Here is a 24,769-nt window from a genome sequence, read left to right on the forward strand (position 1 = left end):
TTAATGTATTCTGAGCCCTGACACTCCTGAAATCTGAGGATTTATGTCAGTGTTTTCGTTTTTTTTTCCCTAAAGAAAGGAAAATAGATTTTTTTCCTAAAGAAAGGAAAATAGAAGAAGTTTCATACGACTTTCTGGCAGAATTTTAGTATAGGTTTAAACAGGTGATTTGATAGCACGAGAGAAAAAGGTAGTGGTTACCAGGAGCCAGGATGGTTTCAGTATTATAAAAAACTTTCACTGGGCTTCTAATTCCTGTGGGTTCCTGGTACTCCTGCTGCCAGGGGAACAAAGGTGAATGTCACGTTCTAAATTTAGGAGGTCAACTTGTAGCCTATATCCTTAGTGCATTTCCTTGCACATATTTTTTGATGGCCCAAGAGTGGGGGAAGCAGACGCATTAATAAATAATCCCCAAATATAGGCAGAGTGCCTAGGAAGCTGGTTAAGGAGTGCTCTTGTGACACTTGGGAGAATGTGGAGAATAGGACATCTTTTGAAGAGATGATACTGCTTCTAACATCCGGAGAGACTAAGGGAAAATAGAGTAGGGTGGGGAGGGCAGGCAGGTGCTGAGGCTTGGTATAAGAGCGTTTCTGCTAGATGGAGTAAAGTGATTGTGAAAAAACTTTTTAGAAGTGGGAGGTCTCGAACTCCTACTCGTGATCACACCTCGTGATCTGCCCGCCTCGGCCTCCTAAAGTGCTGGGATTATAGGCGTGAGCCACTGCGCCCAGTTAATATGGTGAAACCCTGTCTGTACTACACATACACATATACACACACTAGCTGGGCATGATGGCATGTGCCTGTAATCCCAGCTACTCGGGTGGCTGAGGCAGGAGGATTGCTTGAATCCCAGACACGGAGGTTGCAGTGAGCCGAGATTGCACCACTGCACTCCAGCCTAGGCGACAGAGCAAGACTCTTTCTCAAGACAAAACAAAAAGAAGTGGGAGGTATTGCCACTGATTGGCCTTGCAGTTAGGTTTTGCCTGTTATGCTAAGGACTTGGGGCTTTTATAGGCCTAGGAGAGCCCTGGAAAGGTTTTAAATATTCAGGGAGCAGAATGATCAGATATGCATTGAAAAAGTTTGCTCATAATATAGAAAATGTACTGATCTGGTTCCAGCCACATAGGAGACTCTTACAAGAGTGAAGTTAGGGATTGCAGTGGTCCTAAGTCCCCCAGAGGGACTTAGGAGAGACTAAAATAAGTCATTCTGTGCTAATCTTGTTTTCTTTTAAAAATAGATTCTGAAAAGTTTAAATAGGTTATTAATTAAGGGAATGCTGTCTTTTGATTTCGACAGAATAGTTTAACAAAAGGCTGTCCTTATGAACAAGATGGGAAAATGTGATATGGGGATTAGGTGGATTTGTGGCTTGTTGAATAGTAGATTCGATGGATCTGCACAAGCTAGGAGAGAACCTGTGCTGTTGCACTCTGTGTTTGATTTCTGTGGGTTACAACTTTGATCTTTGAAATATTTTTACTGTTAACAAATTCACATGTGAAGTAAAATTAGAAACGTAAGGTAGTAGTTGATAAACTACTTTCAAAGTTTAAAATATGCCTTTATAGAATTTCAAAGAGGTGAAATTGGTTGTAGGGGTTGTGGGAGCAGAAATGCTACTCTTTAGGTTGAAAGTACAGTATAATTACGTAACAGATAAATAGTGTATCTGTGATACTAAAATTTCATGGGAGAGGGTGATTAAGAAAAAAATGCCTAAAAAGTCTCTTTAGAGGTGCAGTGATGGAAAAAGTTGAGAACCACAACTTGAAAACTCTTTTAAACCAAAACTTTAAAAGAAAGCTGTTGAAATGACTAGCTAAAACTTAGAATAGATGGAGGTAGTTTAAAATTTCTACATTTAGGACTCAACACTAAAGGTACCATGATAGGTTGGGAATATTTCATGATTTTTGTTTATGTGAAGGAAAAAAATGGAATTAAATCCCTTTGTTACTTTTATTTGCTTCTAAACTCAGTATGAGTCAGTAGGGTGGATATGCCCGAGAGAAAGGTTAATGCAGCCTTAGCTTTCATTTATAAAGTTAGGTGTGAAGAGAATTCAGAGTGTAAGAGTTTCCTATATGGTTTCCTAATATGGTTTATTATACCATAAGCTGATCAGAATCTGATCTGGAACTTGGAAGATGAGAAGTCTTAAAACCATGTTGAGAAGCATTATTCAGACAGAACAACAACCAACTTGCTGTTTAACAAGACAACTGTAAGAATTTATAGCTTGAATCCATAAACATAATTAAACATAATTAAATTGGGCAATGCTGTATAATTAATAAATTAATTAAATCTATATTGAGTGCCTACTATCTTCCAGGTGTTATTCCAGCTACTGGGGACTCTGTACTCAGCCAATTGGAGTCAATATCTGTGTTCATGGAACTCACAGGTTAGTGGATGGAGCCAGACAGTAAACAACATAAGTTTGTAAAGTATATCTAGTATGTAAGATAGTGTGCTAGGTATTAACAAGCGTGCCAGAGGAAAAATAAGTAGGAAAGGAGTATGATAAATAATGGGACTGGTGGAAATATTAGAGTGGCCAGAGAAGGCCTCATTGAAAAGGTGATTTTTTTTTTTTTTTTTTTAAACAAACTTTATATTGTAGTGTAACAAACATACAGGAAAGTGCAGAAAGCACAAATGTACCATGGGATGAATTTACTGTCTTCTTGTTTTTGAGACAGTCTCACTCTGTTACCCAGATTGGAATGCAATGTTGTGATCATGGCTTACTGCAGCCTCCCTGGGCTCAGGTGATCCTCCTACCTCAGCCTCCTGAGTAGCTGGGAGGGTTGAATTTCTACAAAGTGAATACACTTGTGTAATCAGCACTCAAATTAAGAAACAGAATTTTAGCTGCCCCTTAAGAGGCCTGGTTATCTCTTCTCCCAGTTGAAGCCTTGCCTCCTGAGGACTCACACCGTAGGTTACTGTTGCTGGTTTGTGAGCTTTATATTAATGTCATAATGCATAATACATTCTTTTGTTTCTGGCTTCTTCTACTCAACATTGATTTGGTGAGATCCAATCTATGCTCTTACAAGTATTTGTAGTTTATTCATTTTTGTTGCTGTAGAGTATTAAATTGTATCATGATATCACAGTTTACTGTCTTCAGTTCTGCAGCAAACATGCTTGTGTATTTCTTTTTAGTGATGCCACATATAGGGGATATAATTAGAAGTGGAATTGCCAGGTAGTAGGATATGTGTGTATTCACTTTGGTAGATACTGATAAAGTTTTCCAAAGCGATTATATCGATTTGTATACCTATTAATGGCATGTGAGAGTTCCACAGACATGTCAGGATTTGGCATCTCCTGCCATTTAACTTTAGCTGTTCTGGTAGTTGTGTAGAGATGTTCTAATGTGGAAGACTAATGCATTTAAGCACCTTTTCATATTTATTGACCATTTTGAAACACTTTTTGTTGTGATAGAAATGTTCCATATTTTCACTGTGTTGTGGTTAAATGACCATATACATTTGTGAAAACCCACAGAAAACCTGTACACTAAAAAGAGTGAATTTCACCATATGCAAATTATGTCAGAAAATGACTAAATACCATGTTCCTTATTGATTTATAGGAGTTTAAAGAATGTGTTCTGGATAAGTTCTCCATTGTATACATGCATTGCACATCTGTTCTTCCGCTCGCTGGCTTGCCTTTTCAACTCTCTTAATGGTATCTTGTTTTAAGAAATTTTAGTTTATCTCAAGGTCACAAAGATAAGGATGAATTTCGAGTAACCACCTGAAGAAGTAAGGTCACTAATCATACAGGTGTCTGACCTGGGGGGACATTTTAGACCAAAGAGGCAGCAGGTGTGAAGAACACAAGGCCAGGTGCCTAGAAGGACATGACTAGTAATGGAGGAGTGGAGATGAGCTGAGAGAGGCATTGAGACAGCAAAGTGGGGCTTGCTGAAGAATTTCCTCTCACTGGGATGGGACTCCTGAAGGGTTTTAAGCAGAGCATTGACATGGACCTACCTAGGTTTTAACAGAGTTGCTAGGCTGCTCTGTTGAAAGTAGCCTGCTGGGAATGGGACTGAAGTAGGGAGCCAGTTAAGAGGCAGTGGCAGTGGTCTTAGGGAGTGGTTATGGTGACTTAGACCTGGTAGTGGCAATAAATGGGGTAGTTGACTGTTGGTAGGTTTTCAGTGTGAAGCTGAAGGATATGCTCATGGTCTGGAACTGGGATGTTGAAGAAAGAAGAATGGCACTAGGGTCTTATTTTAGTGTTTATTTTTAGTTTTTGCCTGAGCAACTGGAAAGAGGGGAATTGGGAAGTTGGAGACGGGGAGAAGGTGCAGAAGATCTGGAACAGTGTCAGCCATCTGCTTGTATTTTACAGATGTAATCTTAATTTTTTTCAGCATTTTATTAAGAAAGGCCATTCAGATACCAAAAGAATAGGAAAGACACAATTTCAAAATAAAGATCAACCATTTAAATTGGATAAATTTAGCCTTATGAAATACTCAAACAATTTTTTTTTTCCATTTCTCTGAGGACCTACAGATGCAGGTATTGTTTTGCAAACCAGCTTTGGGAATCACTGATTTGTGGTATTATGTATGTATCCTTTGATCTTGATACTATTAACACATGAGCATCATAGCCTTAATCTTGGAATAAGATTGAGATTAGAGTCTAGACATGATAAACAGAAAATTAAAGTAGGCCATGTATCATTTCTGGCCTAGAGCTACTTCATTCCTTTTTTTTTTGTTTTTGAGGTGGAGTCACGCTCTGTTGCCCAGGCTGGAGTGCAGTGGCTCTATCTTGGCTCACTGGAATCTCTGCCTCCCAGGTTCAAGCGATTTTCCCACCTCAGCCTCCTGAGTTGCTGGGATTACAGGCGCCCATCACCACACCTGGCTAATTGTTGTATTTTTGTAGAGAGGGGGTTTCACCATGTTGGCCAGGCTCGTCTCGAATTCCTAACCTCAAGCAATCCGCCCGCCTTGGCCTCCCAAAGTACTGGGATTACAGGCGTGAGCCACTGTGCCTGGCCTGATACTTCGTTTCTTTAAAAAAAAAAAAAAAAAAAAAAGGTTGTTTGCCATGTGCAACCAGAGGACACACATGGTACATGGGTAGTCATAGTAAAGCTTGAGAGTCATCGTAGTAACTTCTTTGCAGACATTTTCTATGAAATTTTAAAATTTTGTTTTGAAGTAGCCAAGCTGTAAGTTTTCCTAAGCAAATTGATTTGCTTTGTTCTTAGGGAAAAATATAGTTTATGTTTTAACTTTTGCATATTCTCTTTCTCCCCATCATCAGTGCTACAACTAAGTACACTATAAACTGTTTGATAAAAGCCATTCAGGGAGCAGAAGGCAGGGTGAGGTACTGCCATGACAAAGGGAGAACTTGCTGAGTGCCTGGAGACCCAAGGCCCAGGGGGCACTAACATTAGTGAGACTTGTCTTGAATCACTGTGTGGAGACGATGCATACTTGTGCTTTGGCAGAGCGTTGAGATGCACTGGATGATTATCAGTGTCATTAAGGGCCTTCAGAAGTGTGTAAGCGATCTTTATAAAGTTTTGCCTTTGAGTATCACCTGAAAAGTACCTGTGTAGTTTGGCAGTATTAATCAAAGATACTAAATGTCCTTTGTAAGATTCTGTTGCCACTTTAAGGACCAGTATTATTAATCGCTGATTACTTTTTCCATCTTTGCCAAGTAATTGTGTAGGAATTAATCTTTATACCAAGAAGAGAATTTTAACATGCATAATCACTTCTCAGTGCTTCCAGTCTGCTTTTAGTATTAGGTAATAGTGTCTTTTAGTTGCCTGATGTGTCTGTGGTTTTAACATGATTATCTTACCCTGAGGGATGGAGAAAATCAGTGAAAAGTTCACTGCTGCTTTGTGAATTAAGTTATGCCTTGGCACGAAGTACTGATCATTTTGGCATTCAAATACAGCCTTAGATCACCTTGCCTGCAGTTGGGGAATGTTCTGAAAGTGCTACCTAACACTGCAGGATTCTCTGTAAACTTGAGCTGGTATAGAAAGTGATGTTTATTGTATCCTCTTCTCAAATATCTTGCCAAGTTACTGTCATCAGACTCTTTATTGATAGAAAATTAGTTAGGCAAAAACCATTTTCTTCTCCTTGCATGGCAGAGGTGATGAAATTTATGAGAAAGTACATATAAGGGAAGGTTCGAAGTGTTGATTGTGAATATAAGCCCTGGCTTGAAACAAAGAATTCTTGGCTTATATGGTGGAATGTTCTGTGTGTTGTTTTCTTTTCAATCTCAGCTCTTGTATGTGGAAATAATGAAATGAATATTTGCTATGCGTGTTGGTTGGGGTTTTTTGTTACAGATACTAAGAGTTATTCTGGTATAAGCAGCAACTGATTTATTAAGGGTGATAGCTAGTTTAGCACATTGGGCAGGCTGACAAAAGAGACTGTACTCTGAGTTTCTGGGACTGGTTGCCAGTTCTGCACTGTGGAACAGGCCTGCTGAGGAGCTGCTGCTCCTGATAAAGTCAGGGTGCTGCAAACCAGGAAGCCAAGCAAGACTTGCCCCCCTTCTTCCACTTTCCCTATGTAACTGTTCCGAAGGAGCCCTGTGTGGTATGTCTGGTTAGTGGAACCTAATTAACATGTCTGCTTGTATACCCCCCAATTTGCTTATTTGCTTTCTTTTTTAAAATTCTATATTGGGAAGGTGAGGTTTACATAGTAAGGAAGTAGTGAAAACGTAACAAAGATGATTTGGGGCTCCATGAATAACAGATACTCATTACAGTACCAATTTAAAATAATATAATGTTAATTATAATTATAAGCAGTATAATAGTTAATAACATAAGATTTTAAGTGAAACTTTTAAGGAAACCTACTATTTAAAAACATACTTTTTGGGCCAGGCACGGTGGCTCATGCCTATGATCCCAGCACTTTGGGAGGCTGTGGCAGGAGGATTACTTAAGGCCAGGAGCTCAAGACCAGCCTGGGAAACATAGCAAGACCTTGTCTCTACAAAAAAAAAATAAAAATAAAAGTAAAGTAGCACACCTGTTGTCCTAGCTACTAGGGCGGCTGAGGCAGGAGGATCACTTGAGCCCAGGAGTTCAAGGCTGCACCGAGCTCTGATGGTGCCACTGTACTCCAGCCTGGGCAATAGAGTGAGACTATGTCTCTACAAAATACAACAACAACAAAAAAGACTATTTCACTGAGGGGATATATAAAGAATATTTAAAATTTCAGCAGTTTTGTGGTTGTGTTACTTTAAAATTCTGTTTAAGCTAGCAGGGGTATGTTGATAGGAAAGCCAAAGACGAGAAATACCAGGTTTTTTTTTTTTTTTTTTTTTTTTTTAAATACTTGGGGAATACCACTGCAAGTCAAGACCCTTGTGAATTTGTTTTTCTGATCAGAGAGAGAGAGTTGAGACTTTATGAATCAGTCAGTATAAATTCATTAGTTATTTGAAGAATACTGAAGAATGAAATTAATATGAATCTGATGGTGGGTTAGCAGAATTACAAAGCATGACATTATTATAAATTTAAAAAAATTTTATGTTTTAGAGACAGGGTCTTACTCTCGTCTCCTAGGAGGACGTGCAGTGGCGTGATCATAGCTCACAGCAGTCTCAAACTCCTATGCTCAAGCTTAGGTGGTCCTCCCCCTTCAGCCTCCCAAGTAGCTGGGACTGTGTGTCACTGTGCCTGGCTAATATTATAATTTTTAATATATGGCTATTAATCTGAAGGTTTTTGGGTGTGTGTCTGTGAAAGAAAGCCCTAAAAGGGACTTCGAAATCACATGGTCCAACACCCTGATTTTTATAGTTGAGGAAACAAAAGCCCAGGGGGTGAAGTGTTTTGCTCAAGACTATATAACTGGTTGGTGGTAAAGCCGCCTGATTTCATAGCCTATTCATTTCCCGCTAAACTCTCTAGGAAAGCACAGGTTTCTCCACACTGGGAAAAGCTCCTAGATTCCCCATACTGAGATTTGAGCCCTGATGCAGTAGTCAGGATGTCCTAGTGGAGTTATTGGTTGATAACACTGGTGCTCTTTTGTTTTTTTGAGACGGTCTCACTCTGTCACCCAGGCTGGAGTGCAGTGACATGATCTCTGCTCACTGCAATCTCTGCTTCCTGGGCTCAAGCAATTCTCTAGCCTCAGCCTGCCAAGTAGTTGGTACTATGAGCCATCAATGCCCGACTAATTTTTTATTGTTGTTGTTGAGACACAGTTTTACTCTGTCACCGAGACTATAGTGCAGTGGTGCCATCTTGGCTCACTGCAACCTCCGCCTCCTGGGCTCAAGCAATTCTCATGCCTCAGCCTCCAAGTAGCTGGGATTACAGGTATACACCACCATGCCCAGCTAATTTTTTTTGTATTATTAGTAGAGACGAGGTTTTGTTATGTTGGCCAGGTTGGTCTCAAACTCCTGACCTCAAGTGAGTGGTCCACCTTGGCCTCCCAAAGTACTGGGCCATGAGCCACTGTGCCTGGCCTCTATTTTTTGTATTTTTGTAGAAACGGATTTTGCCATGTTGCCCAGGCTGGTCTTGAACTACTGAACTCAAAAGTGATCTACCTGCCTTGACCTCCCAAAGTGCTGGGATTACAGGCATGAGCCACTGTGCCCGGCCAACACTGGTGCTCTTTTATGTTTCAAATGAATAGTGGGACATTTATTTTTGAATTTTGAGGAAAATGAATCACAGAAGAATTGTGTTCAAAACAACAGTTGGGGTAAAAACACACCAAGCATACCTAATTGAAGTTGTAAGTTTCACTTGGTAAAATAAGCTGCAAAAACGAAGGGGGTTTGCACATAGCTCTCTTCTATTTTAGTCTTCTGGGTTGTTTGTAAATTTGCTCATATATATCTTTTGCTAAAGCATTTACCATTACGTGTATAGTCAGTACAAGTTAAAAATTACTAGGAAACTTCAGTCTGGCTCACTTCATCATCTCCTTCGTGTCATTGCTCAGACACTGCCTTTGTAGTGACTCTTACCCTGACCCCATCCTGTTTAAGATTGCAGCCCACTTGCCCTCCCTTCATTCCTGAATCCCTTTTTCTTAGTAGCCTGTCCTTTTTCTTTACAATAGCGCTATATTAGTCAATTCTCACACTACAATAAATAAATACCTGAGACTGGGTAATTTATAAAGGAAGAGATTTAATTGGCTCACAGTTCCACAGGCTGTACAGGAAGCATAATGGCTTCTGGGGAGGCTTCAGGAAACTTTTAGTCATGGCAGAATGTGAAGGGGAAGCAGGCACGTCTTACATGGCTGGAGCAGGCGGAAGAGAGAGAGAGTGGGAAGGTGCTGTACACTTTTAAATAAGCAGGTCTCGTGAGAACTTGAGAACAGCACCAAAGGGATGGTGTTAAATCATTCATGAAGGATCTACCCCTAAAATCTAGTCACCTTCCACCATGCCCCACCTCTAACACTGGGAATTAAAATTGAACTTGAGATTTGGATGGGGACACAGATCTAAACCATATCAAGCACGTATCCCCTCTGACCTTATGATATGGTTTGGTTGTGTGCCCACCCAAATCTCATCTTGAATTGAGGCTCCCATATTCCCCACGTATTGTGGGAGGGACCCAGTAGAAGGTAACTGAATCATGGGGGCAGGTTTTTACTGTGCTGGTCTCATGATAGTGAATAAGTCTTACGAGATCTGATGGTTTTATAAAGGACAGTTCCCCTGCACACGCTCTCTTGCCGGCCACCATGTAAGATGTCACTTTGCTCCTCCTTCACCTTCTGCCATGTTGTGTGACCTCCCCAGCCATGTGGAACTGTGAATCCACCGAACCTCTTTTTCTTTATGAATTACCCCGTTTCGGATATGTCATTATTAGCAGCATGAGAACAGACTAATACACCTTGTATATACATCTCCTCCATATAATTTGTCTATTATGGTTTCTATTTATGGTGTGTCATCTTCTTCAGTACAGCACATGAAGGCAGGGACTTTTGTCTGTTTATATATCCCCAGGACGATAGATTAAAAGTGCCTGCCACGTAGTAGATAATAAATGTGTTGAATGAATGAACTTGGCAAAAGCAGCTACTTTTTGAGATTCCAATAGGTAAAATGACAGATTCTCAATCCTACTGGTTGTTTTTTTAATTGACTCCATTGAGGATGGCAAAATCATCAGTGTTCTATAAAGAAAGTAAGTACGTGAGTTGTGTTGTATACAGTTTTCTGGAACCTCCTTGCTTGTTTGGCAAATAAACAGGGAACTCGGATTCAGATGAAGAGTCATGAGATTATGCAGATATTATCAATGGAACTGGTTCTTTAGATATTAAAATCTAGAGTACTAAATGATAAAAATGCATACAGAGATTTTCAGATACAGACTTGTACATGTAGCTGGTTTTTAACATAAGTGGTTTAAAAGGTTTTCATTGTCACCATTGTGGCCAAAAATATTTCAGAGTATCTGGCTACTGCGGTGATGGAGGATGGATGAGGGAGGAAGTGAAGGCATCAGGATCTCCCATCTTGAGAGAGTTGGATGGTGCTTTGGGGTCATCTAGATGTGAAAGTACATTTCTACTAATCTAAACTTTTTACGAAATGCTGAAACATGAGACAAAGTGATACATTTAATGAAGATAAAGCTTGTAATGTTCTAAAAGTTTCAGATAAGCTGATGGTAGTCTTGTATTGAGTTCTAGGGCGTAAGGTAGTTTATAAATGGTTATTTCTATTGTTTAAAGATGTATTTGACTTTTGGAATTCAGTGACAATAAAGATGATAAATAATGTCTTAGGAAGATGTTAAGAGACCTAGAAAATACTATAGAAATCGGATATGCCAACTTTTTATATGAGCCTAAGTCCAAAGCTTAAATGACTTGCCCAGTATCTATCACACAGCTAGTTAATGGCAGAATTGGGATGAATTTTTGTCACAGATTTTCACTGAAGTATCAATAGGAGAGGAATGTACAAGCCTCTCTTTAGAGATAACCCAGGGAGCAATTATGACCTGTTTTGAGGTCTGCATTTTGTCTTAAAAATTTCAAAAGTCACGCAGTTATTTCGTCCCAGACGAAGTATTTATGTCTTTCTCTTTATATGTGTGTAAGCATGTGCATTATTTTAGTCTTGCAAAAATGTGCTTACTTGAGGAAGTTGAGAAAATGAACACAATGACAGATCATCGCTGATCATTGTCTTAGAAGAAGTGTTAGCAAATCAAAGTTTTAAAGAAACTGAAATGAAGAAATGTATCTACTTGATCTGTTCTAAAATTACATTAGAGGAAATTAATGATAGTGCAGTGAAAATAACTTAGAAAATATTTTAAACCTCAACTTGAGAAGAAAGGATTGTTATTTATGCCATTTCCACATTCTTTGTAAGGGTAGTAAGACGTCATATTTTGTGTCTTTTTGCTAGATGTACTGGTTTTGGCAGCAGTTTTTGAAAAGAGAGATGATTTATATATATAGTTTATATATATATTTTTTCCTGATGATAAAATTATACTGGTATGGACAAAGACAGCAAACTTCACTGTACCCTTCCCTCTTCACTAGAGATATGATAAAGGTTTTTACTTCTTAATCTTTTATGTAAGTTGAGCTTTTGCAGCACATGGTTAAATGAGATATTTATCATGCAACTGAGTTGTAACTCAATTTCAGTATGCTCCAAAATGTAGATTTCACAGTTGATTAGAAAGCAGGTGTACTATTGGGAGCACTGCGCTGGCAGTCAGGAGGTTTTGACTTAATTTTATCGGCAAAATTAGAGTATTACAGTGGTAATGAAGTATTGGGTCTTTTTTGGCTCTACAAGCTTATGGTCTGTATTTGTTCATGATATGCTTAGTGCTTCCGTACAGATACTTTCTAAAATTCACATTTACAAATAGTGTGTGTGTATTTCACATTTCAGTGGCTCCTTGTAACAACAGTTCCCTTGAGATGACTATCTGAGAACCAGGGCCCCTTGCTTTATCCTTGTCAGCAGGTTTTCCTCTGTGACTACCAGATAAGTCATTATGTAAGAACTTGCTGTGCAGTCACTGGTGGCTCGTGAAGGGCCTTTTTCTACTATGCAGGGTGAACTGTATGAGACTTTTAGCAGTTTTTGAGAAAAAAACCTCCTGAGACCTGAGGATTTTTAAGTGGGCCTGGAATCTTTAGGAAGTGGACAGTAGCTACCCTTGAGCAGTTTGCCATGTGAGGTCCTTACATCACCATTGGAAGCAGCTGCCTGAATTTTTATTGTCTTGCACTAGCAGGTTTTCCAGTGCTTTAAGGATTTAAGATTTAGTTGGGCAGCACTGTATGCACAATTGTTTTACCATGCTAGTATCATGTACTAGTGGTCTTTTCTCACTGAAGCATACTGTTGCGTGTGATATTTTCAGTTAAATGTGTCACACTAGCTAATTTAGTAGCTTTAGGTGGATATGCAGACATACCCTACAGAAATATTGGATTCATACTCCATTCTGGCAGTGTCACATATTTAGAAGTTCAAATGTGGTCTCTGTTGGCGGCCTGTCATGGCAAATGGTGAGCACCGTGTGGCTGGGGAGGTGATGCCACTGTGGTCAAGGTAATGGGCGGAGCCAGCATGTGTGTTGCCCCTGGAGCTTTGTACTTGACAGATGAGTTTGCTGTTTTTTTAGAAATCAGCTCTACAGTCAGAGATAGCTTTAATGTCCTTGAATTATTTTGCGATTTAGCTCTTACTATTTTTCACATCTTTCGGATTTGAAGTTTTAAAAAATGGGCAGCTTGATCGAGTATGGTTGACATAGAATAAGCCAAAAGTTCCTTGTGAAGACTTACTTTGAGGCTAGAGAAAGCCTTTATGCCTCTTTCATTCCACTAAGGTATGGCGGTGTTAAAGCAGATGGAAGGGGTTTGAGCTGAAGTTGTGTGAAAGCTTCACCAGCCAATTGGCTGACTCTAATGGTGAGACAGGAAGAACCACCCACGTTTTCCATTTTGGATTTGAATCACAGAAAACAGGTTTCCTGCAGAAACCATTTGGCTTTAACAAATTTACGGAAATTTCATCTTTGATCAAATTGACATTTTTATCTGCATTGTACATGTATCTCAAATTAATTATTTCCCCCTTTTCAATCTTTGCATGTATTTCAGATTATTTCCCCCTTTTCAAACTTTAGGTGACACTTCAATTACAGTCTCCAGTAGTATTGACCGTAGTCTGATTTGCAAGATTTTTATGAAAAGTAGAATCAAAGGACTATACTTTCAGGTAAAGATCTAATTTCACTTTATGTTAATAATTCACAGATACTTTTGCAGGAGTCTGGAGTTTCTCAGGCTTCTGTAATAGAAGTATAGGTGAATTTTTTGAAAGGTGGCAGATTGAATTCTCCAGACAGATTTCCATCTGTTTGGTATTAACTGAGGTGTCAGTGGGGTTGGTTACTTAAAACAATTAGAGAAGCAATATATAATGGCAATTACACACACACAACACACACACACACACACACACACACACACACACACAGTCTCATTTAAAATGGCTTATAAAGCTGTATTTACCTTTTTTGGGAAAGGGATCATCCTTCTAATACTTATCACCTTCATCCCATGATTGATTGATCAATCTGTCATCAGTCAGTTTTCTGTTTGCTTAAAGACATGGATGGTTTTAAGAATAATTTCTCTACCTCTCTGTGGCATGTCGAAGTACTATAATAGTTCTGGGTATGAGAAGATTGTAGAAAAAGATTTGTACTTGAAATAATTTGGAATTTACAGAGCTTGTATTTAGAAATGAGTTTTCCCCAGGAGGAAAGGGAACTATGCCAAACAAAGAAACAACGTGTTCACCCTCGCCTCCCATCCAGAAAACCACATTGCATAGAAAAAATTGTGCTGAGTTGAGATTGTCATAGTGTTTCTGGATACAAGTGAAAACATATTTTAGAGAAGTAACACATTGGCTTTTTAAGCAACTACCTAATTTGCCTAATTGATCATGAGGTACTGAGTCACTTGTAAATTAGTTTTTGAGCTCTTTAGGATGCTTAATTTTCAAGCTCAAAATGTGTAAAGGTCAATTTTAAATGATTGTCATGGTTTGAAGAGGGACATTGGCAACTGAGTAAATAATCCACAAATCACTGGTTAGTAATGTGTTGTAGGATGACTCCTATAGCAGATTTAATTTCCCAACTATATTACCAGTTAACAGGAATTAGTTTGCAAAACTTGAATGCACCAGCAAAGTGTCAGCCCAGAAATGGGCTTGGGATTTATAACAAGGTATAGATGATGTGTGGACCTATTTTCTTTCTCATCCCGGGATCAGCCTTAATCAGATCCTGTAGTTAGTTCTTTACTGGTTTCCCTCCATCAGTTCTTTCCTGTTTCCCTTGCTAGAACACTTCAGGGCCTCCTCCTTATCTACAGCAGTGGTTCCGAAACTCTTCTGGTCTCAGAAACCTTTTACGCTGTTAAAAATTATTAGGGACTCAGGAGAGTTTTTGTTTATGTCTGTTACATTCATGACTATTTACCGTATTAGAAGTATTAAAATGGAGAAAATGTAAAACCTAAGAATATACAAGCACACATGGCTTAGTTGCAGAATGATGGCATCATCACAGTCCTGTGGCTTCTGGCAAACACTGTACCCTTATGGGAGTGAAAAAGGCGAGTGACGTTATTTTTGAAAGTTAGATTTATCAAGGTTTAATTTATATTCAGGGAAATCCACTCCTTTTAATGTAAATACATATGGTTGTAAATATAGTACAAATATGAAACATTTCCATCTTTCCCAAATGTTCCCCTCCCCAACCCCTGCACCCTCTGACCTATTTTCTCTCCCCACCCATAGTCTGGCCATTTCATGACTGTTGTGTAAATGGAATCATACAGTATGTAGCCTTTTGAATCTGGCTTCTTTCATTTAACATAAGACATTTGAGATTCAGTTGTGTTGTGTGTGTCACTAATTTATTTTTATTTTTATTGCTGAGTCCTGTCCCAGTATATGAATAGATCACAGTTTGTGCACTTACCAGTTAAAGGATATTTGGGTTGTTTCTAATTTTTGGTGATTATGTGTCTTGGTTTTATTATTACAATCATTATGACCTTGCAGACTCCTCAGAGCTCTGAGACCTCTTGCCGAGAACCTCTGGCCTACAGCACATCATCTGCATATTCCAGCAGAACATCAATTATTTTTTGAGACAGAGTTTCACTCTGTAGCCCAGGCTGGAGTGCAGTAGTGCGATCTTGGCTCACTGCAATCTCTGCCTCCTGGGCTCGAGCGATTCTTGTGCCTCAGCCTCCCCAGTAGCCAGGACTACAGGCGCATGCCACCACGCCTAGCTAATTTTTGTATTTTTAGTAGAGGACGGGTTTCACCCATGTTGGCCAGACTGGTCTCGAATTCCTGGCTTCAAGTGATCCACTTGCCCCTTCCCAAAGTGCTGGGATTATAGGCATGAGCCACCATCCCCAGCCAATTTTTTTTTTTCTTGTTAACCAGGCTGGAGTGGAGTAGCGCGATCACGGCTCACTGTAGCCTTGACCTTTTGGGCTCAAGCCATCCTCCCATCTCAGCCTCCTGAGTAGCTGAGACCACAGGCACATCACCATGCCTAGCTAATTCTTACAGGGTCTCACCATGTTGCACAGGCAGGTCTCAAACTCCTGGGCTCAAGCAATCCTCCTGCCTCAGCCTCCCAAAGTGCCCCAGCTCATCCCATTACAGGCGTGAGCCACCCTGCCGGGCCTAGAGCATCTTGAATTACTTGCCTGCGTATGCTGTGCCCCACTGTCGATAATGCCAAAATCTAGCTCAAGAGTCTCCTTTGCACAGCCTTTTCGAAGCCTTCTTTTCACTATTTCCTATAGGCACTTTGAGACCATGAAGTTTAGTCATGACTGCCTTTGTGTCATCTGTGTGCCTTTTCTCACTGCTCAGAAGTTGTTTGTTGACATGGTAGTTTCCCAGCTTCTCTCTATCCCAGTGGAGCATACAAGTTTAGTACATGTTTGAATTAATAAATAATAATTCCTTTGCATTTCTAAGGCATTTTGTTGTTTATGTATTATTGCATTCATCCTTCATTTCAACTATGTGAAGTATGTAGCACAAGTGGTTTTTAACATCTTTTATTTTTGTCAGGCAAGTCTATTAAGTCTTTTTTTTTTTTTGAGGCAGGGTCTGGCTCTGTCGCCCAGGCTGTCATGCAGTGCTGAGATCTTGGCTCACTGCAACCTCTACCTCCCTGGCTCAAGCTGTCCTCCTACCTCGGCCTCCTGAGTAGCTGGGACTACAGTTGTGTGCCAACATGCCTGGTTAATTTTTTTTTTTGTAGAAATGGTGTTTTGCCATCTCGCCCGGGCTGGTCTCGAACTCTTGAGCTCAAGCCATCCTCCTGCCTCTGTCTTCCAAAGTGCTGGGATTACAGGCATGAGCCACTGTGCCTGGCCGGGGCTACTAAGTCTTAAAGCTGTGGTTCTTGAATAACCTGGGGAGCTTTTAATAGAAGTCCTGATAGCCCAGACCAATTAGGTTCTTAATCTCTAGAGTTCAGGCCTGGGTGTTAGTACTTTTTAAAAGCATCACTGTTGAATCTGTTGTGTAGCTACAGATAATTACTGGTGTGGAGTTTGACTTACCATGAAGTCTTAGTGGTGGTGTAGTCACGACTACAATCCAGGTCTTTTGACTGCTGTTCTACTGCCTTTTTTTCCTCTGCACTTTGAACTTTCACAGGAACCAGAAACACTGCAGAGAGAGAGAATGCTTTGGTATAGATGCCAGTGTTTTCAGTTTTTGGAGGTGCTGTAGCATAAACACTGAATTTAGAGTCAGGGGACCATGTTTCTGTTTTGGCTCTGCATTTACTGTTTTATTTTATTTATTTATTTTTTTGAGATGGAGTCTTGCTCTGATGCCCAGGCTGGAGTGCAGTGGTGCGATCTAGGCTCACTGCAAGCTCTGCCTCCTGGGTTCACGCCATTCTCCTGCCTCAGCCTCCCGAGTAGCTGGGACTACAGGCGCCCATCACCATGCCCGGCTAATTTTGTTTTTGTATTTTTAGTAGAGACGGGGTTTCACCCTGTTAGCCAAGATGGCCTCGATCTCCTGACCTCATGATCCACCTGCCTCGGCCTCCCAAAGTGCTGGGATTACAGGCGTGTGGCTCTGCATTTATTAACTGTGGATTAATAACTACTTTCTGTTGAGTCTGTTATCTCTTTAAAAGTAAGGACACTACTATAATTTCTAAAGCTTATAAGTTAGTAATATGTTAAAGGATTTTTGTCAAGTATAAAGTGCTTTTTAAAACTTACTTTTACTTAGTTTTAACCTAGTGCATTTATTGGCTTACTTTCCTTGGGATCTATAAGTTACAAAAGAAATATATAAATATGGTCTCACTGAATCTAACACAGAATTATGCAGAATAATGCCCAGAGGTCACTGTAGTTGCATACTTTGAATCCTTTGGTATGCATTTAAGTGCATAAATATGTATGTATGTGAGATACATTTTTTTTTGGTTGTCTTAACATAAATAGTAATACTTCGTGTGTTTGTGCCTTTTTATTTTAAACTTAACAGCATGTCTTAGATCATTCCATGTAAGGATATAAACCTCTCTCATTCTTTAAATAGCTGTATACATTTTTTCGTATATTCCCATCGGATGGACGTTTAGCCTGTTTCTAATTTTTCACTTTTATAAAAAAGCTAATGAACATTCGTTGCTTTTTTTTTATTATTATTTTTTGAGTAGTTTCGCTCTTGTCTGTTAGGCTGGAGTGCAATGTCACCATCTTGACTCACTGCAGCCTCTGCCTCTTGGGTTCAAATGATTCTCCTGCCTCAGCCTCCTGAGTAGCTGGGATTACAGGCGCCCCCCACCACGCCTGGCTAATTTTTGTGTTTTTAGTAGAGACAGCGTTTCACCATATTGGCCAGGCTGGTCTCGAACTCCTCACCTCAGACGATCCCCCTCCCCTCCTCGACCTCCCAAAGTGCTGAGATTACAGGACTGAGCCAGCAGGCCAGCCTTCGCCTTTTTTTTTTTTTTTTTTTTTAAATTAAAACATTAGTTAATTCTTATTAAAAGATTTATTTCCAGGGTATTGGGAGTTAAGTAGTAAATGTCTTCTGTGTGAAATGTTAAACCTTTTTTACTCAAGTTAGAATAGAACTTAGACTTTTTTGTTGTTGTTGGAAAATGTACTAGACCTTTTCTGGGAGAGCTTTTATGTTCTTTTGTACATTTTGTTTGTTTTATTTTTGTGGTACTCTCGTTTCACTATTGGGATAGACTTTTAAAGACAGTTGTATGCATTGCTTGAGTGTAACTCCTTTAGTTTGACTGCTATATAATTGCCCTTCAATAGTAACACCAACACAACAGTAAGGGCCAGTGTTTATTTTTGGTGGCTACTAAGAGCTTATTATACATATAAGTACTAAGAGCATATATTATCTCATTTCTTCCCGTGGGTGTTATTCAGGTGAAGTGTTTAGAAATGGAGAATCAGAGAGGCCAACTTGCTTGCCCAAGGTCAGTTATAAATCTAGAATTCAAAGGTCTTGCTTCCAACTGTGATGCTCAACAGTCTCCCAGGATTTTGCCAAATCAGAAATGGTACCTTGTGTCTGTGACATCACAGTTTAGTTTCTATGTTAGTTATATTTGTATATCTTGTTTTTAAATAGTAGTAATAATTTAACATAAGCAGAAATAGTCCAGCTTCTGCAGTATCTATTCTATAGAAAGTACTTATAATAAAAGCGATATACATTAATACTATAATATAAAGGCAAATACTTAATGAATTTAAAAATAAGAATGGCATTTTGGAGTGAAAAAGTCCACTAAATCGGGGAAGTTGATCTTTAATTCTATTTATTGAATAACAGGGTGACCTTGATAAATAATGCTGTTTTCTCACTGGTGACATACTATTAGACTAAGTAGTTCACTTTATATTTAATCAGCCATTATCCTGAGTATTAGTGTGAGTAAGAAATACTTGTTAGAACATTTGGCGGTAGTAATCAAAATGAATTTCGAAGTGGAATTATAGTAATGCTTCCCTTACCTTGAATAATAATGAGAACATTTCTGTAATGGATTGTTTATTCATGAAAGATGAAAGATTAAAATGGTCTGTCTCTAATGATGAAAGTAACAGAAGGCAACCTCAAAGTTTATTTTTAATTTTATTATTTTAGAGACATAGTCTTGCTTTGTCACCCAGGCTGGAGTGCAGTGGTGTGATCTGAGCTCACTGCATCCTCGACCTCCCGGGCTCAAGTGATCCTCCCACCTCAGCCTCCCAAGTAGCTGGGACTACAGGCATGTATCACCACGCCTGGCTAATTTTTGTTTTGTTTTGTTTTGGCTGGGACAGGGTTTCACCCTGTTGTCCTAGCTGGTCTTCAGCTCCTGAGCTCAAGTGATCCACCTACCTCTGCCTTCCAAAGTGCTGGGATTGCAGACCTGCAACACCATGCCTGGCCAGAGTCTTCCAAGCATATTAAAATACCTATTATTATTTTATTATAGGCATAATTGAGTGTTTTAAGGAGCTATGGGTGGTTATTTCTCAATAATGTTCACTATAATTAGAGATTAAGCAAAGGTATGGTTTCACATGTATTCTTTGTATACTCTTGTATCACATTTCACTTGAATGGTAAAATAAAACAGTTCTAAGTGGCATAGTCTAGAGGCCAGGTGATGGTGTCAGCCTCTTAACTCTTTGTCGCCTTAATGTATCTTAAGTTTAACATATGATTGCTGAATGGATGAAACAAACCTGTTGATAAACTCTGAGACTTATTTGCTGAACCCTTTATTTTATTAAGAGGTTAGAAAATATGAGAAACCACAGTTCAGATATTATGATACTGTCTCGTTCATATTTTTAATTTTTTAAAGGACATATTTTTGATCAGTACATACTGGGTGATTGCCTGACAGAAGAGAATGAGTATGCTGGCTCACCTTCCTGTGTAGACTTGTGCACTCAGAATTCGTCTGCTTCCAGGAAGCAATTGGGTGGTAATGACTTTTAGTTGCTATCAGTATGCATAGATTCAAATAAAGCGTTGGGCATTCTGCTCTAAACAATACATTTAAACAGCATTCTCAGTTTCTTCTTTTTCTCCCATATCCAGATTAATTTACTTGAATAGATTCAGAAACAACATTATACTTTATTGCCAACTACAAGGAGCTGTTTTTTGAGATGACATTCCTCTTAGAGGAATTTACTTCTTTTTCCAAAATTTACAATTCGCTATTTCTGTCTTTGTTCTACATTTAAATTTTCAGTACGTAGAATTTAAATATTCATGTACATTCTGTCCTAGTGACTAAGGAGCATTATGTAAGGAATTTTTCTTCCTCTTTCAGTATACTGACATCACATTCCTTGGCCTAGTATTCATTTGCGTTTGTATTTCAGTGTAATTCTAACAAGTCCATTCAAGCAGTAGTTGAACAGAGGTTAAGTGGTATTATGGTTGTTTGGCAGGATATAGCCATAAACACTTATTTTTAAACACAGAATGGCCTGGGGTGTCTGTAATATTCAATTGCATAATCACAGATTATGCTTTACAAACACAGGAATAAGTACCTGGGTCACACAAATCTTCAGTGAGAAATTGCTCCAGCGGATGGAGCCTACATCTATAGAGTTCCCTTGAATGTTTAAAATAAAAATATTAATACTTTTCATTAAATTGAAATGTTTCTGATTGGATGGAACTGTAAATAGTATTTCAGAGTTTCCAGATAATCTCCTGCCTAATATCTAAAGGAACGGGTTAAAATGTTACCAGTGTTGGGCTGGGCGCAGTGGCTTACACCTGTAATCCCAACACTTTGGGAGGCTGAGGCGGGTGGATCACGAGGTCAGGAGATCGAGACCATCCTGGCTAACACGGTGAAACCCCGTCTCTACTAAAAATACAAAAAATTAGCCAAGCGTGGTGGCTCGCGCCTGTAGTCCCAGCTACTCGGGAGGCTGAGGCAGGAGAATCACTTGAACCCGGGAGGTGGAGGTTGCAGTGAGCCAGGATCACGCCACTGCACTCCAGCCTGAGTGACAGAGCAAGACTCCGTCTCAAAAAAAAAAAAAAAGTTACCAGTGTTGGACGGGTGGCTCATGCCTGTAATCCTAGGACTTTGGGAGGCCAAGGTAGGCACATCACTTGAGGTGAGGAGTTTGACACTAGCCTGGCCAACGTAGTGAAATCCCATTTCTACTAAAAATGTAAGCAAATTAGCTGGGTGTGGTGGCTGGTGCCTGTAATCCCAGCTACCTGGGAGGCTGAGGCGGGAGAATTGCTTGAACCCAGGAGGCAGAGGTTGCAGTGAGCTGAGATCACATCACTGGACTCCACCTTGGGTGACAGAGTGAGACTCTGTCTCAAAAAAAAAAAAAAAAAGTTACCAGTATTTAAAAATGTATATATATTTCAAAATTTTATATTTTTTCTCCTCTCTTCTTCCTTCCTGATATCTTTGTGATTTGAAAGCTATTTAAAATGAAACCCTGGTTGGGCTCAGTGGCTCATGCCTGTAATCCCAGCACTTTGGGAGGCTGAGGCAGGAGGATTGCTTGAGGCCAGTAGTTCAAGACCAGCCTGGGCAACATAATGAAATGTCATTCCTACAAAAAGTTTAAAAAAAAAAAAAATCCTTCAAATTAATTCACCCTCTGCACACTCACTGGAGTGGAGTTTAGAGTCATTCTGTTTGAAATGACTGGTGAAGTGTCCATTCAAGGCAGCTCTGCTGTGAACGCAAGGAACTGGTCTTTGGAGCTCTTGTGTAGTATTTGAAAGTAGTTCATGTTACTGTAGACAGCCAGAGAACTGAAATAGAATGCCTGTGATCATGTTTAGAGGATCCCGTGGGCATATTGTATATTCTTTAGAATGATGTCAGTATTTTTGACAAAATTTTTTTACTTGACTGCCATTTGTAGTTATTTATCAGGAAACCGGAGGTATTTGATATAGGACTGTTTTCATAGTCTTTTACTAAATGCTTTTATTGAACGGTTCATTCTTCAATTTATAAGTAAGAGTTTTAATTTTTTATAATTATTTACATACTCTCTTAAATGTTTTATTCCAACTAATTTTGTTGGTAAACTCATTTGGAGAAAGCATATTCAGTTAAAAGTATTTTCTTGCTAGAGCCTTCAAGGTTGCACACTATAGATTTTTATTTATTGTATTTATTTTTTTTTAATAAATCTAAAGTTTTATTAAGACAGAAACTGACAGTGTGGTGTGAAGTCTACATTTAAACAAAGTTTTCACAGAAATCTAAAGTGTATTATTTTAAATTTTTACTTGTAGTAAAGTGGTCATGCCTGGTTTAAATTGTAGGTAAATTGTAATACAAGGCTTGGAAAGAAAAATTCCTATGCTGTATTCTTCCTGCCTCTCTCTCAGAGGCAACCATTTTGAAATTTTTTTTTTTTTGCTGTTTCTAGTGGCATTTACTGCCATATATCTAAATAATATATTTTCACTCCTATAGCCTGTAGTTTTCAATTGCAAATGTTATCTTTTGACTTCTTCCTATATAAGATAAGGATTTGGCTCCTCCTACTTCCGTTTCCCCATCCTCTCAATGATAATACTTAATTTTTGGTCAAGCCATCATTCAATATTTACAGTATTATCATTTGAATGTTGATGACAGTGGCCACAGAGTTTTCAGTGATCATAATTTCTCCAACCTTTTCTCTTAGGAAATGGTGGTTACTTTTTTTAATGCTTAGCTTTCTATTTATCAAACAATCATTTTGTTCTAAATATTCTTATAGAACTATAACAACTCAGAGGGTAAAACAGATTAGAGAATTCATCAGTTCTGGTTTTCTCTTGGCTCTGTCTCTTTCAGGGTTCTGTGTCTTGCTGGTTCTGAGCTGCTTGCTTTCTGTTCTCTGGGGAGCTGCCATTTTGGAACTTCTTTTTACCACCATCTTGGGGATTCTCTTGGGCTTTTTCCTTTGGTGGACCTTCTATTTCCTAGATTCTGTGTTGTCATCTTTCTTTATTTTTCCATTTTGGTGGGAAAGAGATATATAAGTATTAATAGATACCAACATCCATCTGCCAATGAGTGGGATTTAAAACAAACTTTTAATGCTAATATGTAAGAATATGCTTTTTTTTTTTTTTTTTTTTTTAACATCAGCTTTGTATCCTGCAATCTTGTCAAATTCATTTCTTCTAATAGTGTAGCTGTTTTTTAGATTCTGGAATTTTCTACACAAATGATCATGTTCCACAAATAAGAGGTTTTACTTCTTTATTTCTGATCTTTATGCCTTACGCCTCTTTTTCTTGCTTTATTCCAGTATAGCGTTGACTAGAAAGTGGTGATATCAAGCATTTTTGCGTTATTCTTCTCAGGAGAAAATAATTCAGTCTTTTGCCTTTAAGTATTATATTGGCTTTAGCTTTTTGTAATTGTCCTCAGTTATTTGATAAAGTTCTTCTAGTGTGTGAGAATTTTTATCATGAATGTCTATTGGATTTTGTCAAATACCGTTTCTGTGTCTATTGGACTGATCCTGAGCATTTTCTTCTTTAATCTGTTAATGCGATGTATTACACGGATTGATTTTTAAGTGTTAAACCAAAAATGCATTATAGTGATAAACTATAGTGACTCATGGTATACCTTTTCATATAGTATTGGATTTAATTTGCTAAAAGTTTGTTAAAGATTTTTGTGCCTCAATTCATGGTCTGTGATTTTTATTTTTTGTTTAGTGTTAGCATTATGCTAGCCTTATAAAAATGAGTTGGGCTTTGATCCCTTTTCTGTTTTTTGAAAAAGTGTATGTAGAATTGGTTTCATCTTTTTCTTGAATGTTTCATAGAATTTGCCAGTGAAATCATATGGACTTAGAATTTCCATTTTTGGAATATTCTAAATAACAGAGTTGATGTCTTTAAAAAATATATGGCTACTTAGACTTTTTCTTCTTGTGTCATTTTTGATAGGTTCTATTTTCCAAGAAATTTGTCCATTTCATGTAAGTTGTTGAGTCTGTTGGCATAGTTATACATTGTGTTCTCTTATAATCTTCTTAACTGTCTATAGAATCTCTGTTTTTTTGGTTTTGTATTTCCCTTTCTGATATTGATGATTTGTGTTTTGTGCCTTTTTTTGTTGATCGCTCTAACTAAAAGTTTGTCAGTTTTGTTGATATAGTACTTTTAAAGACTCAGCTTTTGGCTGTGTTAACTTTTTCTGTTGTCTTTTTTTTCATTTCAGTGACTTCTGTTCTCTGTTACTTTCTTCTTTACATTTAGGGTTTAGTTTGCTCTTTTTCTTGTTTCTTAAGGTGGAACCTTAGGTAACTGGTGGATCTTTCTTATTTTCTTTTATTAAGCATTTAAAATAAGATTCTCTCTAAGCACTTGTTTTGGCTGGGTCTTCCAAATTTTGACATGTTTTCTATTTGTTGCCATTTGGTTCAGATGTTTTCTGATTCCCTTTTTGGTTTCATTTTTGACCTATGAACTCTGGAGGTGGGTTGTTCCATACATTCAGGGTTTTCTTAGATATCCTGTTGTTACTGATTTCTAATATCATTCTGTTGTGGTCGGAGAATATTTGTGGGATTTCAATCCTTTTAAGTTTATTGAGAGCCCAC

The 24,769-nt window shown here is 38.6% G+C and overlaps 1 protein-coding gene across 16 annotated transcripts in view; it reads left to right on the forward strand.

Annotated features, from left to right (window-relative positions):
- Window positions 1-24,769, forward strand: part of SIPA1L1 (signal induced proliferation associated 1 like 1) — a 410,731-nt gene that overhangs the window by 29,539 nt on the left and 356,423 nt on the right. For 2 of the 16 annotated variants that reach the window (XM_073011124.1, XM_073011120.1), the window contains exon 1: window positions 2,348-2,425. The exons of the other annotated variants lie outside the window; for them this stretch is intronic. The gene's annotated coding sequence lies outside the window, so the exon portion shown is untranslated. Of the gene's footprint in view, window positions 1-2,347; window positions 2,426-24,769 lie in introns of those variants that run through there. 16 annotated transcript variants of the gene reach the window in all.

Source organism: Chlorocebus sabaeus, chromosome 24 (assembly GCF_047675955.1).
Source record: "Chlorocebus sabaeus isolate Y175 chromosome 24, mChlSab1.0.hap1, whole genome shotgun sequence".
Lineage (NCBI taxonomy): Eukaryota > Metazoa > Chordata > Mammalia > Primates > Cercopithecidae > Chlorocebus > Chlorocebus sabaeus.